This window comes from Chelonia mydas, chromosome 1, assembly GCF_015237465.2.
Source record: "Chelonia mydas isolate rCheMyd1 chromosome 1, rCheMyd1.pri.v2, whole genome shotgun sequence".
In the NCBI taxonomy this organism is placed as follows: domain Eukaryota; kingdom Metazoa; phylum Chordata; order Testudines; family Cheloniidae; genus Chelonia; species Chelonia mydas.
The window spans coordinates 314273758-314295149 of record NC_057849.1 but is presented as its reverse complement, the minus strand read 5'-3'; positions in this window follow the sequence as shown (position 1 = coordinate 314295149).

Genomic DNA, 21392 nt, shown 5'->3' with positions numbered 1-21392 from the left:
CCAGAATAGCAATAAGATGGACACCTGAAGGGAAGAGAAAATGAGGCTGCCCAAAAACAACATGGTGAAGAGCTGTGGAAGCCGAGCTAAAAAACCTGGGGCACAGCTGGGGAACCATTAAAAGACTTGCCAGGAACAGACAGGAGTGGAGGAGCTTTGTCACTGCTCTAACCACCAGAGGCATAATGGGAACATGATGATGATGATCACTTTTAACTTTAGGACCTTTTTGACTAATCATCTTAATTTTATTGAAATCTCTCTTTCTAAAATTTAGTGACATTGGGTTACTTTTTTGATACCATCACTGCCCCTAGGAAGACACATAGGTTAGACACATACTTTAAAAGTCTCTAACTGAATTTAGGTGCAGATGAGCTAAAGCTGAAATTAATAATTTAACAATGAACAGGTAAATCCTGTTTAATAACCAAAGATAATCCCAAAAGTTTATTGACGGTCAAGGGAAGTGCATAAAAAAGGTAAATTGTGTTTACTTTACCCTAGTTAAACTAAAATAGTTTATCGACAGACAAAGGGAAAAGATCATGCTCATTTCTATGAAATTCAATAACTGAAGGAGAGTTTGAATGAAGAAACCAAAGAATTTTCTCTTAATCTCATTTTAACTCATCAGATGGTTCAAACAGTGGTTATAGATAGTGGGTTTTAATGAAAACTAAAAATGCTAAATTCAAATTCAATCTCAATCTGTTTTACCATAGTTGGTGCACAAACACAAGAAGTTGTTCAACTTAAAGCTACACTAACATTTTAATATTCATTTAAAATCAGATTCAATAACAAAGTAAACTTAGCCTTGGGCAGTGTTTATGCAAGACTATCTCACCATTGTGGAATGATGGCGGCATCTTCTTGCAGAATAGCGCTGAGGTTAATGGATTCTTTCTGGCTGTAGGGCTCATTGCTTCTTTTTGGTTTGGACTGAAGTTTTTTTCTGTTGCTGTGAGTTTCTATAGTGATTGTGCAATGAGTCTCATTTGGAATTTTTTTCTCCTTTTGTTTCTAACTTGTATCAGCTTCAAGGAGCTTTTTAACTATTCTCTTGTTCACAGAGTTCATTCAGCATGAAGAACACATTTTATAGGGTGTTGGTTGCGTTCAGCTACTAATGCTTGTCTATTCTTCATTGGCTCATCTCCTTAGGGGCTGGTTTCAGTTGTTTATTCAACTAATGCATATGTAGATATGTAGTAGGAGTTGTAAATCTTGTCAAAGTTATTTATATATCTCTGTTCTGGTGGGGAACATTCTCAGAATCTCTTTCAAAATTTACTTTTAAGCCTTTTTTCTTTTATTCAGTCCATTTTTCACAAATGTTAAAGAGTATGGAGAACTATTTTTGCAAATGAGTATAAACCATATCAAAGTCTCTTTGCTTTGTAGATATAGTACCTTTAAACTTGGCTCCCAGCTCATTCCCCTTTGCACAACTGTGGCTTTTTATATCAAGTTTTTATCTATTACCTGACATGAAATCCCTAGTCAAAACTAAGCTATAGTAAGTATCTGCACTTGCTCCAAAGAACTTATTTTCTAAATGGACAAGACAAACAAAAGGTGGGAAGGGAAGAGAGAGAGGTGGCAGGTCAGTGGCACATCAGAGAATAGAATCTGAGTCCCCCATTCTATCCACTAGCCCATTGATGCAACTTTGAAAAAAAAATATATATGCTTGCTCTCACCAAGTCAAACATATGGTAGTCTTGTGAAAGACAGCTTCTTTATCATCTCTAGATATGACATTTATTGGCAGCAGTGTCCTTGCCTTTTGTGTTTCTCAATCAAGATTGTTGTCAACAAGATAAAATGAATTTTACAGCATAGAAATTGTCTTGTTATAGAAGTAAAGCAGCAGCTACCCAGCTAAAGATTAACCTTATGGCATATTTGGGGGGGGGGGGCAGAAGGGGGAAATAGACTGCATAGGACTCCATATGATGGAATATTTACTTCAAAAATTGAAAAATTCCATTTGTAATAACAAATGGGACATATGAGGCCTTCCAGAATGTGGCTCTGATCCTTTCTGGGGCCCCTTCTTCCTACAGTCATACACATATTGAATAATACTTGAATACTAAAGAAAATCAATACATACAGTAATTTTTGAAGATGAAAATTACTGGCTACAAGATACCAATATTAAATTAACCTTTCCCCAAATTTGTGGTTTAATTTCTCACCAGCCACAAGATCTAATGATAATTCATAGATTACAACAATAGCTTACAATTCAATAGCTTACAACAATATTAATGCACAAGATCTCATGGTAGGAATTACATTAGCATGTTTCACCAACATGATGTGGTAGTACAGAAAAGAGGAAAAATAATTCATGCCACTGGAGAAAAAAGATTTTGGGTGTGCACAGGCAAACTAATGGGCTAAAACTATCCATATCCAGCCATGTTTAAAGTTTCTTGTTATACATATAAGAGAATAAAGAAGATTGACATTCCAGGCCCCATGGCTGTTCCAAGTCACACTGCAAATCACTAGCTGATGAACTCAATGGGTTGGAACTTGGAAGAGACAGACAGTCCAATAAAGACTAAGCCCAGTCACACATTTTTATTTAGACTGTTTGACAAGCAACAAAGTGAATTTTAAGGCAAATAGGTTTAAGTCAGAAACAATCTCCTCCTTGTTTTCAACACAATTGGTATCTACTAATTGCAGTCTTGTTTAAAAGTGTCTCCTAAGCTGAGGGTTAACAGTTATTTGAGAGGTCAAGAGAGAGAGAGCTTTACTGTGTTTTTTTTCCCTCTTGACATGAGTGTTAATGCTACCTTAATTAAAATCCACAGCCACAGTGTGAAAGGGATTAATTTTAAACACCTCCACAGGGAAATTATACCTTCCTGGAAATTTCCAGTCTGTGCTGGTCTCAGGTAGCTCAGAGGGCCATTTCCCTCCTTCTGATTTGAAACATGAAGTGCCTATAAAGTGTAAGGACATTTATAGAATTATAAATTGCAGACCAAACAAAATAAAAAGGGAGAAATTAACTTGTAAGGTAAAGTCTTACTTTCAAAAGTACTTAACCTAGGAGCAATTGGAAAAAGCAATGATATAAAGCCTTCTAAACTTGGGATGTAGCTAGGGACTAAAAATGAATAAAGAGTAAATTCCCTACCAATATCTGCAAGTAGAGAATCTGCTGTAGAAGTACGCCTACCCCTACATAAATGGCAAGCAGGAAGGAAGAGAGTGCTGTCTAAAGGGGGTTTATATTGTTAGGGAGATTAATATGTTGCATAGTTTTTAGCTGTTGAGGGCAGAAGGGAATTCTGTGAAGATGTGGAATCAGTCACTCATTAGAATTGTACAGGGGCACTGTAGCTTAGCATTTCTTTATTGTTAAAGGACTGCTTTGATGGACTATGACACTTCACCAGCCTTAATTCCATTTAAAGGAAGATTAAGATTATGGAATTATCATTAACATACTATTGGCATTAGAGTGATAACCCTATAAAGGCCTCATCATGTAGGCACTGTGCAAACACACAGTAAAAGACAATTCCTGCCTTAAAGAGCCTACTTACAAAATAGACACATTTTTGTAGACTAAACAGTGATCATTACAGTTCAAAACAAAGAATATCAATACATAAGTCACAATCAGATAATTAGAAATGCAGAGGGTGTGATTTTTCCAGAGTGACTACGTAATCTGGCACAAATTCTGTTGACTTTCAAAAGGATTTGTGCTCTGAAGTCACCTAGACACTTTTGAAAATTCCACCCCTAGTTACCAAAATCAGACATTTAAGTCCTGATTACCTCTGTATTTGGCACAGGTGTGACTGCTGTTGGACTACTGTCTCTAGTTCTGGTGCCCATAATTCAAGAAAGATGTTGATAGGAAGAGACTCAAAGATCTCAATCTGTTTAATTTAACAAAGTGAAGGGTTGGGGCTGACTTGATCACAGACTAGAAGTACACACATAGGAAGCAAAAAAAAATTATAATGGGTTCTTCAGTCTCACAATGAAAGATATTACCTGATCCAATGGCTTGTAGCTGAAGCTACACAAGTGCAGACTGGAAATAAGGAACACATTTTTAACAGTGGGATTAATTAACCATTGGGAAAAATTACCAAGGATCATGGTGGATTCTACTTTACTGGCAATTTCACAACTGCACAGAGCTACTTTAAAAGAGCAGGAGTCCAGCTATATAGGATTCGATGAAATATCAGGGTTGTAGAATCCCACTTCCATCAGGACATGTGTGGTGAAACTAGGATGTCTACAGTAATAATATATTCTAGATATCCCTTAAAATATATCTATACAAATACACACATACCAATTATTTAAAGTACAGACTGAGGAATGGAGGAAGAAAGGTGAAATGATTGACAGTTTCATATACAAAATATGTAGATTTTAATAAGCAAATAGGATAAAAACATGTCAAGCCTTTCTAAATGAAAACATTAGAACCACAGGGCATTGCTCATCCAGCAGAAGAGATGCACTGGTATTCTCTTATACAGTGAGCAGTAGTAAGTGAGTGCTGGTGAAACATCACCATGCAGTATATTGGCAGGGTGCATCCACTGTGGCAGCACTACAATAACAGATTCATCCTCCATTTCGATCCTCATAAATGGATCAGCTCCACCTCTTTGCCTAGTATAGGGGTGGCCAACCTGTGGCTCCGGAGCTGCATGTGGCTCTTCAGAGGTTAATATGCAGCTCCTTGCATAGGTGCTGACTCCGGGGCTGGAGCTACAGGTGCCAACTTTCCAGTGCTCAACCCCAGGCCCTGCCCCCACTCCACCCCTTACCCCAAGGCCCCCGCCCCTTCCTTTCCCCTCCCCCTCCCCTGCTGCACCCTTGCTCCTCCTCCCTCCATCCCAGAGCCTCCTGTACACTACGAAACAGCAGGAGGCACAGGGAGGAATGGGGAGGTGCTGATCGGCAGGGCTGCCGGCGGGCAGGAGGTGCGGGGGGGCGGTGGGGGGGAGTGCTGCTGATGTATTGCTGTGGCTCTTTGGCAATGTACATTGGTAAATTCTGGCTCCTTCTCAGGCTCAGGTTGGCCACCCCTGGCCTAGTAGCTTTGGTTCTAGATGCACTAATCTGCCCATGCACTACCATTATAATCCATCATAACATGTCAGACACTTTCCTAGGTATCTTAGGCCTTCTTCTCTTGATAAAACATAATTAGTAACATTAAGTTTGGCTAGGAAACCACTGTGCCAATTGTCATAAAAAGAAAATTGTATATTACGCCTTAATTTCCACAGGTATAAAGAGAATTCAAATTGTGAACAGCAAGCAGTGGGAGCAGCAATACAAACAAACCCCCAAAACATTCCAGGGAATGTCCAAGAATTTCAGCCATATATAAACTAAAAAATAAATCCATTCAGAGACTGAGTTCTAAGGTTTTGGGGCAGAGGACAGTTGAGTTACTTTTTCTGTTAGAGTTGATCTAACTTCCCCTTGACAAGAAAGTCTGAAATGATTCCAATTTTTTTTTTTATTTTGCTGGTCTTCAAACAAATAATATTAACAAATAACACCCAACTCATTTTTTTCCTGATATATATGTATATATATAAAGAAACTTTCCTCCTGGCCTGAGACCTTGTATTTTATATGCCAAGTTTTAGTCCAAGAGAATTTTCAACTTAGCGTTACAAACCCCTAAAAGAACAGGTGTACAAGGAAAATGTTCTCTTTCTCTGATTTTTCTATTTATTGTTACTTTATGATCTTGAAGTCCTTTCCTGCCTTTCTTTTTATATTTTCCTTTCTGTTTCCTATCATGGTTGCTTTAGGTTCACTCTAACATATCCAGACCAACTCATCTTAAAGTAATTTCTTAGGAAAAAAAACTTTCTTGTGTTTTTAAATAGGTCAATTGAGAATAACAGAGAAAAAGACTGATAAATTAAGTATGCTGAAATCCCTTAAAATCACCCAGAAAGAACTATGACTGATGTACTGAAATAATTCCCTGGGCTGGCAGGAAGGAGGATTGTTACAAAGAAGGCTCTTATGTCCTTCTTTATTTTAGCATGGAGGTCTTCATAGAATGAAGCTCATGGAAAGAATTCTGAACAGCCAACACATTTATGACATGATAATTGATAAATTCAATGGCTATTTTTTGCCCCTTTCATACGGATTACAAACTGGATTTAGAGATTAACACAGGCCTTTTTTGTAAGAATTGTGCAACTCATTTTAAATAAATAGGGCCAGAGCCTGAGCCCTACAACACTCATTTCTAACCTCTACTACCAAATCTTTCTAATGTAGATTTAATTTCTCCTTGTAAAAATGTGCTTTTGCCAATATAGTTCATACCAGTACCCAACCAAATAAACAGTACTGGAAGAAACATTTTTTGTCATTATAACTGTGCCTGCACAAAGGATTTTGCTAGTATAAAAATGTCATCACAAAAAACACGTCTTTAACCAACATCATTATTCCAACAAAAGTTTCTACTGTAGACCTGGTCTTAGATATTATGGTGATAGGTACCGTATGTATTATAAAAATAGATTTTTGTATAGCCTATCATGTTCTATTTGAACGTTGATCAAGCAGTAACCAACCAAAACAGTATTGTTTTAGAAGAGAGCTCAAGTGTTGAATGCAAAGCCAACTTTCCCTATTAATGTAAGTCAGTTACTCAGTGGGGAAAAAAAAGCTCCTATACAACAGGACTCCTTCCACAGGTTGATAACGTGGGAGGCACTAGCTGACACTAAGGGTATATCTACATTACGAAATTAGGTCGAATTTATAGAAGTCGATTTTTTAGAAGGCGATTTTATACAGTCGATTGTGTGTGTCCCCACACTAATGCACGAAGACCATTAAGTTGGTGGAGTGCGTCCACAGTACCGAGGCTAGCATCGACTTTTGGAGCGTTGCACTGTGGGTAGCTATCTCACAGTTCCCGCAGTCTCCGCTGTCCATTGGAATTCTGGGTTAAGCTCCCAGTGCCTGATAGGGCAAAAACATTGTTGCGGATTCTTTTGGGTACATGTCGTCAGTCACCCCTCCCTCCATGAAAGCAATGGCAGATAATCGTTCAGCGCCTTTTTTCCATGCGGGCACCATGCTGCTTTCAGCAGACGGTGCAGTAGGACTGCCAACCATCGTCGTCGTCATCCACTGCTTCCGCTGCCACTCTGCTCTCCTGCTCTCCGGATGGTCTCACAGGGCCACTTCCACTGCAACACTGCTCAGCTGCTCTTGTCTTGCCATACCACGGCAAGCGTGCAGCCTGCTCAAGTGTTGTGTCCTGGCAGCAGACGGTGCATTAGGTCTGCAAAACTGGTCATCTAACCACCACTTCCCCTGCAACCTTGCTCTCCTGCAGACGCCATACCACGGCAAGCATTGAGCCCGCTCAGATCCCCACGGCAGTTATGAGCATTGTAAACACCTCACGTATTATCATGCAATATATGCAGAACCAGAACCTGCAAAAGCAGGCAAGGTGGCGATGGCAGCGCGGTGATGAGAATGATGAGGACATGGACACAGACTTCTCTCAAAGCATGGGCCCTGGCAATTTCGCCATCCTGGTGGCAATGGGGCAGGCTCATGCCATGAAACTCCGATTCTGGGCCCAGGAAACAAGCACAGACTGGTGGGACCGCATAGTGTTGCAGGTCTGGGATGATTCCCAGTGGCTGCAAAACTTTCGCATGCGTAAGGGCACTTTCATGAAACTTTGTGACTTGCTTTCCCCTGCCCTGAAGCGCAAGAATACCAAGATGAGAGCAGCCCTCATAGTTGAGAAGCGAGTGGGTATACCCCTCTGGAAGCTAGCAATGCCAGACAGTTACTGGTCAGTCGGGAATCAATTTGGAGTGGGCAAATCTACTGTGGGGGCTGCTGTGATCCAGGTAGCCAAAACAATCACTGAGCTGCTGCTATCAAGGGTAGTGACTCTGGGAAATGTGCAGGTCATAGTGGATGGCTTTGCTGCAATGGGATTCCCTAACTGTGGTGGGGTGATAGACGGAACCCATATCCCTATCTTGGGACTGGACCACCAAGGCAGCCAGTACATAAACTAAAAGGGGTACTTTTCAGTGGTGCTGCAAGCACTGGATGATCACAAGGGACGTTTCACCAACATCAACGTGGGATGGCCGGGAAAGGTACATGATGCTTGCATCTTCAGGAACTCTGGTCTGTATGAACAGCTGTAGCAAGGGACTTACTTTCCAAACCAGAAAATAACCGTTGGGGATGTTGAAATGACAATAGTTATCCTTGGGGACCCAGCCTACCCCTTAATTCTATGGCCAGTGGTGAAAGTAAGTCAAGTGACTTACCAGTACTCTGGGGCCAGCTCTGGCCCCCGGAAGGGGCTGGGTCTAGGGTGGAAGGGGCAGGGTTGAGGGGGTCAGAGCCAGTACCAGCCCACCCTGTAAGGTAAGTTCCACCCCCAATGGGGTAGCAGCAGTAGCCCGGGGCTCTGGGTGCTATTTAAAGGGCCCGGGGCTCCTCTCTTCTACAGCCCTGGCCCTTTAAATAGCCGCCAAAGCCCTGGGGAAGCGGTGGGGCTCCAGCGGCTATTTAATGGACCGGGGTGGCAGAGGCAGCTGGAGCCCCAGCCCTTTAAATAGCCCCTGGAGCCCCCACTACTTCAGGGCTCTGGGGGCTATTTAAAGGGCCCGCGGCTCCCCTGCTTCTACTGCCCCGGTCCTTTAAATAGCCGCCAGAGCCCTGGAGTAGTGGCAGCGGGGCTCCAGTGGCTATTTAAAGGGCCCGGGTGGTAGAAGCAGGGGAGGCCCAGGACCTTTAAATAACTGCCGGAGCCCTGCAGCCGCTACCCCAGGGCTCCAGCAGCTGGGCTCTGGAGGCAATTTAAAGTGCCTGGGGCTCCAGTCACTGCTGGGAGCCCCAGGTCCTTTAAATTGCCCCCTGGGGAAGCCGGGCTGCCCAGTACGGCGTACCGGCTCTTGCTGGTACGCTGTACAGGGGCATACTGGCTTACTTTCACCTCTGGCCATGGCTCATGAAGCCGTACACAGGCAGCCTGGACAGTAGTCAGGAGCTGTTCAACTATAGGCTGAGCAAGTGCAGAATGGTGGTAGAATGTGCATTTGGATGTTTAAAAGCGCACTGGCGCAGTTTACTGACTCAGTTACACCTCAGCGAAACCAATATTCCCATTGTTATTACTGCTTGCTGTGTGTTCCACAATATTTCTGGGAGTAAGGGGGAGATGTTTACAGCGGGGTGGGAAGTCGAGGCAAATCACCTGGCTGCTCATTACGTGCAGCCAGACACCAGGGCGGTTAGAAGAGCACAGCAGGTCGTGCTGCACATCAGAGAAGCTTTGAAAACCAGTTTCATGGCTGACCAGGCTACGGTGTAACAGTTCTGTTTGTTTCTCCTTGATGAAAACCCGCCCTCTTGGTTCACTCTACTTCCCTGTAAGCCAACCGCTCTCCCCTTCCTTCTTCGATCGCCACTTTCAGAGGCAATAAAGTCATCGTTGTTTCAAATTCATGCATTCTTTATTAATTTGTCACATAAATAGGGAGATAACTGCCAAGGTACCCCAGGAGGGGTGCGGGAGGAGGGAAGCACTGGGTGGGGTGGTGGAGGAGGGGAGGAGGGAAGGACAAGGCCATACTGCACTTCAAAACTTATTGAATGCCAGCTTTCTGTTGCTTGGGCAGTCCTCTGGGGTGGAGTGGTTGGGTGCCCAGAGGGCCCCCCCCACATGTTCTTGGGCATCTGGGTGAGGAGGCTATGGAAGTTGGGGAGGAGGGTGGTTGGTTACACAGGGACTGCAGTGGCGGTCTGTGCTCCTGCTGCCTTTCCTGCACCTCAACCATATGCTGGAGCATACCAGTTTGATCCTCCAGTAGCCTCAGCATTGCATCCTGCCTCCTTTCATCACGCTGCTGCCACCTCTCCTGTTGCTCCAGCCATCTATCCTCTCATGCAACCCTCCTTTCCTTGTGTTCATGTTGTGCTTTCCTGGACTCTGCCATTGTCTGTCTCCATGCATTCAGCTGGGCTCTTTCAATTTGGGTGGACTGCATGAGCTCAGAGAACATTTCATTGCGAATGCGTTTTTTTTTTTTTTTTTTTTTGCCTTCTTATCTGTGCTAGCCTCTGGGACGGAGATGCTAGTCACAGCATTGAAACATTTGCAGCTGCGGGAGGAAAAAAAGGGAGATTAAAATCTAAAAAGACACATTGGCCAATTAAAAGGAGGGGCTGATGGTTTCAGGTTAATGTGCAGCACAAACCCAACTAAACCCTCCCCACACCCAATTCTCTGGGATGAACGCTTCACCCCCGCCCCCTACTGTGTGGCTAACAACGGGGATGATTTCTTTTAGCCACAGGCAAACAACACAGCAGGAATGGCCACCTCTGATAGGCCACCCCTATTTCAACCAGGTGACCATGAATGATATTACTCTCCTGAGGATAACACAGAGAGATAAAGAACAAATGTTGCTTGAATGCCAGCAAACACCGGGACCACATGTTGCCATGCTTTCTTATGCAATGATTCTAGACTACGTGCTACTGGCCTGGCATGGTAAAGTGTCCTACCATGGAGGATGCAGTAAGGCTGCCCTCCCCAGAAACCTTTTGCCAAGACTTTGGGAGTACCTCCAGGACAGCTTCATTGAGATGTCCCTGGAGGATTTCCACTCCATCCCCAGACACATTAACAGACTTTTCCAGTAGCTGTACTGGCCGCAAATGCATCCCAAGTCTTCAGGGCAAATTAATTATTAACCACGCTTGCTTTTAAACCATGTGTTATATTTACAAAGGTACACTCACCAGAGCTGCCTTCTCCGCCTTCAAGGTCTGGGAGCCCAGGTTGGGAGGGTTGGGAGGGTATTGGATCCAGTGTGATAAACAGTTCCTGGCTGTCGGGGAGAATGGTTTCTCCACTTGCCTGGTGCGCACTATCTTCAACCTCCCCCTCATCCTCATCTTCCTTGTCCCCAGAATCCACATCCCTTATGTGGAAGACTCCACCCTTGCAGGAGTCCACGTACAGGGGTGGGGCAGTGGTGGGGGCAACCCCTAGAATTGCATGCAGCTCATCAGGGAAGCGGCATGTCTGGGGCTCTGACCCCGAGTGGGCGTTTGCCTCTTGGGTTTTTTGGTAGGCTTGCCTGAGCTCCTTAAGTTTCACGCTGCACTGCTGTGTGTCCCTGTTGTAGCCTCTGTTCATCATGCCTTTGGAGATTTTGGCAAATATATTGGCATTGATCTTTTGGAACGGAGTTCTGCCTGCACGGATGCTACTCCCCATACAGCAATCAGATCTAGTACCTCCCGTTTGGCCCATTCTGGATCTCTTTTGCCATTCTGGGACTCCACGGTCACCTCTGCTGATGAGCTCGCCACACTGGCCAAACAGGAAATGAAATTCGAAAGTTCCCAGGGCTTTTCCTGTCTACCTGGCCAGCGCATCTGAGTTGAGAGTGCTGTCCAGAGCAGTCACAGTAAAGCATTGTGGGATAGCTCCCGGAGGCCAGTACCATTGAACAGCATTCACACTAACCCAAATTCGACCCGGCAATGTCGATTTGAGCGCTAATCCCCTCTTCGGGGAGGAGTACGGAAATTGATTTTACGAGCCCATTAAGTCGACAATAATGGCTTCGTTGCGTGGACGGGTGCAGGGTTAAATTGATCTAACCCTGCTAAATTCAACCTAAACTCGTAGTGTAGACCAGGGCTAAAATGTACAGCTCCAAGCAGTAGTGTGGCTGTCACCTATATAGTCTGCTGTTGCTAGGCAGACTACGCAGTCATGTGTTCTAACCGCTCCCTGCCTTTTTTCTTTCTAATCTGAAACAGGCATAGGGTGGGGCAGGAAGCTGTCCATGAAGGAGGGCATCGAAAATGGAGTCCTACTTGTTGTTTTGATAGAACAAGATGAAGAATTGAGGAGAAACATACCAAAACAAGACTTTACCTCAACAACGGGACAGGGGGAATCTGTGTGCGCTCCTGCCTCTCTGGGTCTGGCAGCAGCTGCTCGTGTCTGAACAAGCCTTCACGCGCCTGACCTTGAGTGCTTTCTTAAAGAGACAGTTTTCTCAACACTCACTCAGGCACACACACACACTCCCCTCAACACAACACACACTGTCTCACACACTCCCCTCACCACACACTCCCTCTCTCACACACACACTAGTCTCCCTCACAGAGGTCCCCCAACATATACACCAGGGCTCCCTGCATCCAGGTCACTTTCCTCACCTGGGCTGTGCTGTGAGGCGAACATCAGGAGCTGCTGCTCTCCTGCCTTCTCATTACACAGCCCAGGCGGGGAAAGTGACCTGGATGCAGGAAGCCCTGACGTCGCTCCTTGCTCCCCTGCCCATAACACCCTAGAGGTGCATGGGGCAGAGGAGCAGTGGTCCGGGGGGGGGGGGGGAGCGAGCAGCAATGGCAGCTGCTCCATCACTGCATCCAGATCAGTTTTCCAGTGTGAGTGCAGGAGGTTGATGCAGAGGTTAGGGGCCTAGGATGGGGGCATGGGTTAGGGTGAGGCGGGCACTGTGCAGAGGTTGGGGTGCAGGAGGGAGATGCAGAGATTAGGAGCACAGGAGGGAGGTGCCGAGGTTAGGGGTGCAGGGGTTGGGGTGAAGAAAGCATAGTGCAGGGGTTAGGGGTGCAGGAGAGAGTTGCAGGGGGCAGGAGTGAATGGCGTTCAGGGATTAGGGGCCTGGGAGGGAAGTGCAGGAATTAGGGGCAAAGAGGGGACAGTGTGGGGGTTAGGGGTGAAGGGAGGGTGGAGAGCCTGTGGGGGTCAGGGGCAATGGGGGTGCACCACGCCTACAGGGGTCGGGGCACCAAAATGCAAGTTCACCCCAGGTGCCATTTTCCCTCAGGCCGGCCCTGAAGTCACCACAGAACAGCTGTTCCCCAGTGTGCAGTAGGCACTGGGAGGGAGGAGGAGGAGTGGGGATGGGGTGGAAAGAGGCAGGGAAGAGGAAGGGCTGGGTGGAGCAGAGGCAGAAAGAGGTGGGGTGTGGATGGGGCCTTGGGGGAATCAAAATGCGGGTTGCTAAAGTTAGAGCACCGCTGCCCTCCGGGACATATGTCTACCAGAAGCCTTTAACACTACTATTTTTTACCAGTAAACTCAACTTGAACCTTGACTTGAGATCTGTGATAATGATTTCCTTTGAAACTATTTAAGTAAGCAGAACTGAACAAAAAACACAGTAGTCATGTTAACTTCAGAATGCAAATGTAACAGCTGATATATACAGAGTAAAAATTATTGAGTGGTCATATCATCTAAGTTGAAGAGTATCTATGTCCTTCCCCAAAAGAGGAAAGCATAATTTAGATTTTTGCCCTCAGTTTTTAAATAGAGTAGCGGAGCTAGCTGTTTATATGTAAGTGTGTATATCATCATTAGAAAGTTACGTAATGTGACACTGCAATATGTGAATGTTAGTTTATCAAATATATAAGACAGTTATTGCTATTAAGCCCTTTATGAATATTTAAAATATATTGTACTAATACCACACTGTTTATGTCTGATTATCCCTTTATTCTGGTGTAAAGTAGGAGGAAGTCCCCTGAATCAATGAGGTTACTTGATGTAACCTGATGAAAGGGATGGCAAAAATCAGATCTTCCTTTCTAAAACTGAATGCAAATGGTTTCTGCATGTCGAGTAATTTTAACATGATATTGCAATGCAGTTTTAGCACTGATAAATTTTTTAAACATTAAAATATCCTGAGATGAGTTGAGTGTACATTTATTTATTTATTTAAAGAGCTGTGTCTGTATTTTCTCTGTTATGGTCAACTTTTTACAATGTAGCTGTAGTGGGTTAGTGGTGGTCCCTCCCACTCCCGCTCAGTGGGTGGCCACGCTGCCTCACTACGTCTCTGGGGCGCTGCCCCCATCATGGATTAGAGCTCCAGCCCAACAGAACAGCACAATCCAACAGTTTTAAGGAGTCCAGGCCCTCAGCCAAGGTGGAGCAAACATCCAGTCTTAAGGCTCAGGCCAAGCAGAGCAAACAACAGAGAGTCTGCTGTCCTGGATCTGGCAGACGGCAGACCAAAGCAGGCCTCTGAGGGGTTGGGGTTCACAGCAGGGGTAGGGGGACGTGGGCCCACCCTATTCCAATGGGTCCCAGCTCAGGGCCCTGACAGTGGCGGAGTGTCCAACCACTGGGTCAGCAGGGATCCACCCAAAACATGCTGACTGGGGTTCAGGCAATAACACAACCAAACTACTGTCTGGTGTTCCTGGGCTACTTCCATTCCTCCACTGTAATGTACCTGCAGCTTGGGGTCATCCATCTCTTTGGGGTATACACTGAGCAGCAGTCCTGACAGCTCTTCTCCTGGATAAGTCTTCTCCAGAGGCAGGGCATGGTGCAGTGCAGGTTCAGCTCAAGGGATCTGCAGTGGCCTGGAGACATCTGCTCCATTTCTTGGCTCAGACTCAACTGGGTTAGAAGCTCCACCCTTTATATTTCCTGTCCCACCTCTTAGCTTCTCGCAGGAGGGGTGAGTCTGGCCTGTCTCCAGTCGCCAGGGATCAGAGTGTTCCTCCCCATCTGGTTCAGTGGGAGGCCACTGCACCTCCTAACAGTACCATAATCCAAATATACAGTATTTTCTTCAATAAATTCAATCGAAGACAATATACCCTTTTAATCATATCCCAGAGTTTGTGTAAAAGATGATGTGTTCAAGGCATAAATAGTATCTTCTTACTGTTTGATTATTTTATTTATGGCAATACAGAGAATGATACAATGTTAGTCTTCATTACCATCAGCACAGAAGGAATGGTGTACATTTCGTGAGGAATAAAGTTGCCTACTGTATCTATGTGATAAGTGACAGTGGGTTCAATATAAAACCTGAGCAACAACCAACTCCTGCAGTAGAGCAGAAAAGCAAATTCCTAATGACACAGATTGACATATGTTGACAAATAAGTCTGATACCAACTCAAAGCATTGCCAGCTCAGCCTACATAATTTCATAAACCATCAAGCATAATGTTATAATCAACAGTGTCAAAAGCAGCACGCAGATCAAGCAAAGTTAAAATGCTTGAGCAACCCAAGTGAGACTGCATTAATAAATCATGAACTGTAACTATACCAGGTTCTGTGCTATAACATGATCGAAAAACAGATTGTTATTTCTCAAAAAGTTTATCTCCTGCTAAATGGTAATATAATTGAGGAGCATCGACTCATTCCAGGGACTTGTCCAAAAAATGCCAAATTTGAAACAGGTCGATAACTGCATAGACAATCTTGAATTCAGAGTGTATTTTTTTTTAATAATGAAGTTAATCTAGCCATTTTTTTAAAAGGAGGAAGACCACAAGAAGTGAGCAAAATGTTAAGAATTTCACAGAACACACTTCTGAACACAGAAGTAATCTCAGGGAACTTCTGTAAAAGAGATAGATAGATAGATAGATAGATAGATAGATATGGAGTGGGATAAAGAACACAGATAGTAAATGGATGATGTTGAAATGCTATGTCTATGTCTCATGGATGGAGCTTTGTAAATATGAAAATGAAGAACACTCCTGAGCAATAACAGCAGGCAGTTAGTGAGAAACATTTATAGAAATGCTTAAGACATTGATTAACTGGTCCTAATACTCTTAACCTATTTCTGAAATATTTGAAGAATTCATTATATTTTTCAACACAGTAGCCCAAATAATGTACCTGTAATTTAAAAGCCTGCCATTTACCCGTCTTCTGTGAAAAGTTTTCATATGCCTGGGAGTATATATATGCCAAAGATCTCTGTGCCTAAAATCAATAGTGTCAAGCTGTTCTGTAGTGATTCAAGAGCATGAGTACAAACCTCACGGCAGACCACTAAGAGCCAGGGCACAAACCCCAGATTGGCTGAATTCTATACATAGATTTCACCAACCAATTATCAAGCGTAAAATCCTCATGTCTTGTAACAGCCTTAACATGGAATCACAACCAGTCCCCTTGGGTACTGTCAAGGTTCCTTCCCCACTCTGAACGCTAGGGTACAGATGTGGGGACCTGCATGAAAAACCTCCTAAGCTTATCTTTACCAGCTTAGGTCAAAACTTCTCCAAGGTACAAAATATTCCACCCTTTGTCCTTGGATTGGCCGCTACCACCACCAAACAAATACTGGTTACTGGGGAAGAGTTGTTTGGACACGTCTTTCCCCCCAAAATACTTCCCAAAACCTTGCATCCCACTTTCTGGACAAGGTTTGGTAAAAAGCCTCACCAATTTGCCTAGGTGACTACAGACCCAGACCCTTGGATTTTAAGAACAATGAACAATCCTCCCAACACTTGCACCCCCTCTTTCCAGGGAAATGTTGGATAAAAAGCCTCACCAATTTGCATAGGTGACCACAGACCCAAACCCTTGGATCTGAGAACAATGAAAAAGCATTCAGTTTTCTTACAAGAAGACTTTTAATAGACATAGAAGTAAGTAGAAATAAAGAAATCCCCCCTGTAAAATCAGGATGGTAGATACCTTACAGGGTAATTACAATTTGCCTAGAGGGGTTCTCAAAACATAGAGAACCCCTTTAGGCAAAACCTTAAATTACAAAAAAGATACACAGACAGAAATAGTTATTCTATTCAGCACAATTCTTTTCTCAGCCATTTAAATAAATCATAATCTAACACGTACCTAGCTAGATTACTTACTAAAAGTTCTAAGACTCCATTCCTGGTCTATCCCTGGCAAAGACAGCATATAGACAGACTGAGACCCTTTGTTTCTCTCCCTCCTCCCAGCTTTTGAAAGTATCTTGTCTCCTCATTGGTCATTTTGGTCAGGTGCCAGCGAGGTTACCTTTAGCTTCTTAACCCTTTACAGGTGAGAGGATTTTTTTTTCTCTGGCCAGGAGGGATTTTAAAGGGGTTTACCCTTCCCTTTATATTTATGACAGGTACTCTGATCTGTCCCGCCACTCAGGTAAGCTTCCCTTTGTGATAGATGGTTCCTTACACCAAAGATCACAGCAGTATTCTGGTAACTCAAGTCCCAAAGGACCAGTCATTCACCCCCAGTCAATTGCACTTAATATCTCACACCAAAGACAATGTTTGTAGCCAACTCTAAAATAAACTATCTAAAGATTTATTATATAGGAAAAGGAAACAATAGGTTTATTTACAGGGTTAAAACCAGTAAACATATATACGCACAAAAGAATTTCAATATTAAGTTTCAAAAAAGTAATAGAAGCTCCTATGATAAGGGATGGTCTATACGTCCTTTTAGACTAAACCAGAGTAATCACCCTTGTCTTTCCGAGCTCAAGCACCATAAAGATGGGGTTTTATCCCATCCCTCCTTCTTCTTTGAGCTGCAAACTTAACTGATGGGAGGAATCCAATTGCATGTCTCTTCTTCATGGTGCAAAGTGGCGCGGGAGGGGGGACAACAGTCAACAGTCTTTTGTACCCTGATGTTCCACAATTGTTTGTCTAGTGTTCATGGGGCTTCCTTGTTGGGCAGGAGATAACACCTTCTGTGAAGACTAGTATTTCAGACTAGTTAATGGTTCTGCTCCATCTGGTGATTTACACAGTTACAAAGGTTTACAATGCAATTGTTCAAATATTACCTTACAGTATGTGATACGGATGTTATAAGTGAGATTAATACATGCAGCACCTTACAAGCATTCAATAAAACCAATACTAAACACATTTTTATAACTGTAATACTTGTTTTACCAATACTAAAACAGAGATGAACCAGACTTATTCCAGCTATGTATTTGTCAATATTCGAGTGAGGCATGGGACCTCGGTGCCTGATTTCCCAGCAACACAAGTAGTAAGATTGCTGATAACCGGGGCAAAATTCTCCTATCTGGGAGACCTTCCAGGAGATCCCTCTGGTTTAATGTGGTACTTGGCTCACTGGCCGTTCTGTGGATTTAATTTAGAAGTCTCGTCTCCCTGCACCTGGAATGTGGTTCTGGATCTGGACGTGGGAAATCCATGGTAATTTATACTTTCACTGCATTGTGTCAGTATCCAACCAATAGCTTAGGTCCTGTGACACACTTATTGTATGCATACATATTTTGAGGTGTCTCATTGTAGTTGCCACATACAGACTTCATCAATATCCTGAAACCTGAATGGACACAGAATAGAAACTTAACTGGAACCAACAATACTTGAAGTACAGTCATCTGTGCAGTTAAATGACATCAATTTCATGCACTGAAGCTTTACAAAACAAGAAGAGTGACTGTTTGATCTCAGTTAGCCTCACCTTCAGAAGGCTAATTTCCTATCATGCGCAAAATACCACACTGTATATTTCTTATAAAAGAATAATGCGGTAAACAGAACATATAGAAAAATATATTTTTAATAATATTTACAATAGTCAAAATCTAAAAGTACATAATAGTGGACATCTTTTGTTCACTGTGTTAAATCGTATATCAACAAATAAACAATATTTAAATGGGGCACAGGTGAGTCCAGGATTCCTTATTTAGGGATGGAAAAGGAAAAGAAAACAATGTGTGCCATGATATCATAATCCTTAACCCGTCTCCCATTCATATACTGTTTCCATTGTATACCATATTAGGTGGTGTGTTTGTGTCTAATGTTAAAAAGGCTAGAACTGGGGATTTACAAAGAACTAAAAACTACAGAATTGCTACAGGCACATTACAGAACTTTCTGGTAATAATAGCCATGTTGATACATGTAGCAAAATAGGAAGATGAAGCCAGAGTTAGATATAGTTAATACTACTGATCTGGTGTTGACATTCCAGAACTTGGACTACTCACCTAAGGATCAGCCAACAGAGGTCTCCTGCATGGACCATCATATCCACCGTTTAAGTCACTTAAATTCTCCTTGGTTCCATTTTCCTGGCAGCTAAATGAAAGCAATGGCAATTACTGCTGATAAAATCCGTAGGTGAAATCCAAAACAATATAAAATTCAAGATATTCATGGCCACATACAGACCAGGATTGTTTTATCCTGTGGAGGAAACCTGAGGAGAACCAATTCTTGTAGCAATCCTCCAATTCATTCTATCAGGGGACAGTGTCTCTCTTACATTAGTAGCAATTATATATCCTTTTGTTAGTCATAGCTACAAAGTGTATTTTCAAATGCTGGACGATAGTGCAAGGTCCCTCTTCAGATCAATGGATCTCTCTAACCAAAGGCTTTCTATATGTAAAACAAATCACTGGATGTCTTCCTCAAGCTGAAGATGTATTTAAAAAGAAAATGGTTACAAGTGCAACTTTTGGAGCAAAAATGAGTTTAAGTTTTCACATGATTCAATGTGAATCATTTTAAATCTCTGAAATGTTGCAGATGCAAAATCAGATAAAATGAACTGGAAACAATGTGTCAGCAGTTTTGCACACCTCAAATGCATAGCCACTGGCAATTTAAATTATCCACTCTACTTTATCCTCCTCCCTTCATACATCACAGATGGTCTACTGACAGGATCCAGCCAATAAAAAATATTAGCCAAAATATGACTGTGCAAATTAGACAATTTCACAAGTGAAAGAAGTGGACTATTAATGTCTAGAATCCTTTGCTGGGATTGGGATGCTTTATAGACAGAGTTAATTAGTAGATATCTGTACTTACAGAATAATACAGAATAATACAGAATAATACAGCAGCACAACCAATCAAGGTCCTTTGCATTCTCTAATTGTTTTTGTCCATGAAAAACTCAAGAACAAATTTTCAGTTTCTTATACCCATGAGGTGCTCCATGACCAAGCAATGGGATAAAAATGCTGAGTACTTGGTATAGGATACATTTACTTGGGAAAAACTCTAAGATGTTTAAAATGTCTGAGGTCAGAGTCCGGAAGACAATGTTGCCATCTCTCCTGATTTTTTGTGAGTTTTCTGGTAAGCAGTGTTTTCCTTACAGCCCCAACTGCTGAAATCAAGAGATTCCATAAGAATCCTAGACTTTTTTTCGTAAATTTGTAGTGCTCATGGGGCAGAAGCAAACTTGAAAATGAGAAGTGAAAGTTTTCTGAAGGCTAAACAAAAAACAAAACAAAATAAAACAGCCAAAACCCAGAAGGTAAATAAAAAAAATCAAAAGTTTGTTTGAAGTCCCATGATTTTTGGTGGGGGGAGGGGACTGAGTCATGATTTTTTAACAGTTGGTTTTGGCAATACTGAGAAAATCCTGTATTTGTCCCACAAGTTTGGGCATCTGTGCCTGCTCAGTATTCCTGACACCCTAATAACCAGCTAGGCTGCCCAATGGACCACACTGCCTCATTAGCTGAGGAAGCTAGCAGGCCAGTCCTTTAGCCCAGCAGTAGCCGTAAATCGCTGGCTGCTCAACACACACTCCCATGGACTCTCTGCCTCTCTGTGCTTGTTTCTCACCAAGCACTACTCCTGCTCTGATCCTCCACAGCTCCAGCCCTGCACCTAGCCTTGTTCCCATCCTGTTCCAACCTCATGCTTGTCTCAGAACCAGCACTGCTCTTGCCTTCCCTGACTTCTGATAATCTGGTTCTGACCCTCAACTCTGATTTCTGACTCCAGCTTTTGACTCAAACCTTGGTTCTGGCATTCAGCCCCGGCTCCTGTTCTCACCTTCAGCCCTGCTTTCTAGTTCTGAACCTGTCTCAACCCCAGCTCTGGCAGTCAGACTCTTACCACTTCGCCTGACTCCTGCTCCAACCTGGCCTCCGGACAACCCTAAAGAAAACCTATTTGTGGGCTGCAGAAAGGTCTTTGCACTGGATAGAGTTCCTCCTTCAAACCTAGAATTTTCACCTATAAAAATGGTGTGAAAGTTCACATCACGATATCATGATGATGTGCTGTGATAGTTTGATGTTGCCGTTTCACTTTCAGTGTGCTTTATACTAGAGCTGATTGAGACTTTTTGGTGAAATGGGATGCGTTTTTTTTTTTTTTTTTATTTTAGAAATACCAATTAATTGAAACTTAAATGTTTGGCAGGAATTTATCAGTTTCAAATGAAACTTTTGTCAGGAAGATTTCTCAGTTCCAAGAGAGAATTTATGGAGCAAGAGTCCTCTCCCACAAAACAGCTAATAACTGGTGGTTAGGACACTTACCTGGAATGTCAGAGACCCAGATTTAAATTCCTGATCTGCCTGATTCAGAGGGACTTGAACTTGGGTCTCTCATATCCCAGGTGAGTGCCCTGTTTATTGACTATTTTAAGCTGGTGTGTGACTCTCTCTCATTTTTCACAAACGGATTGGAAACATCTTGGTTTTGTCACAGTGAATATCGGGAACACTTTTGAAATCTTCAAAATTTTCACAGAA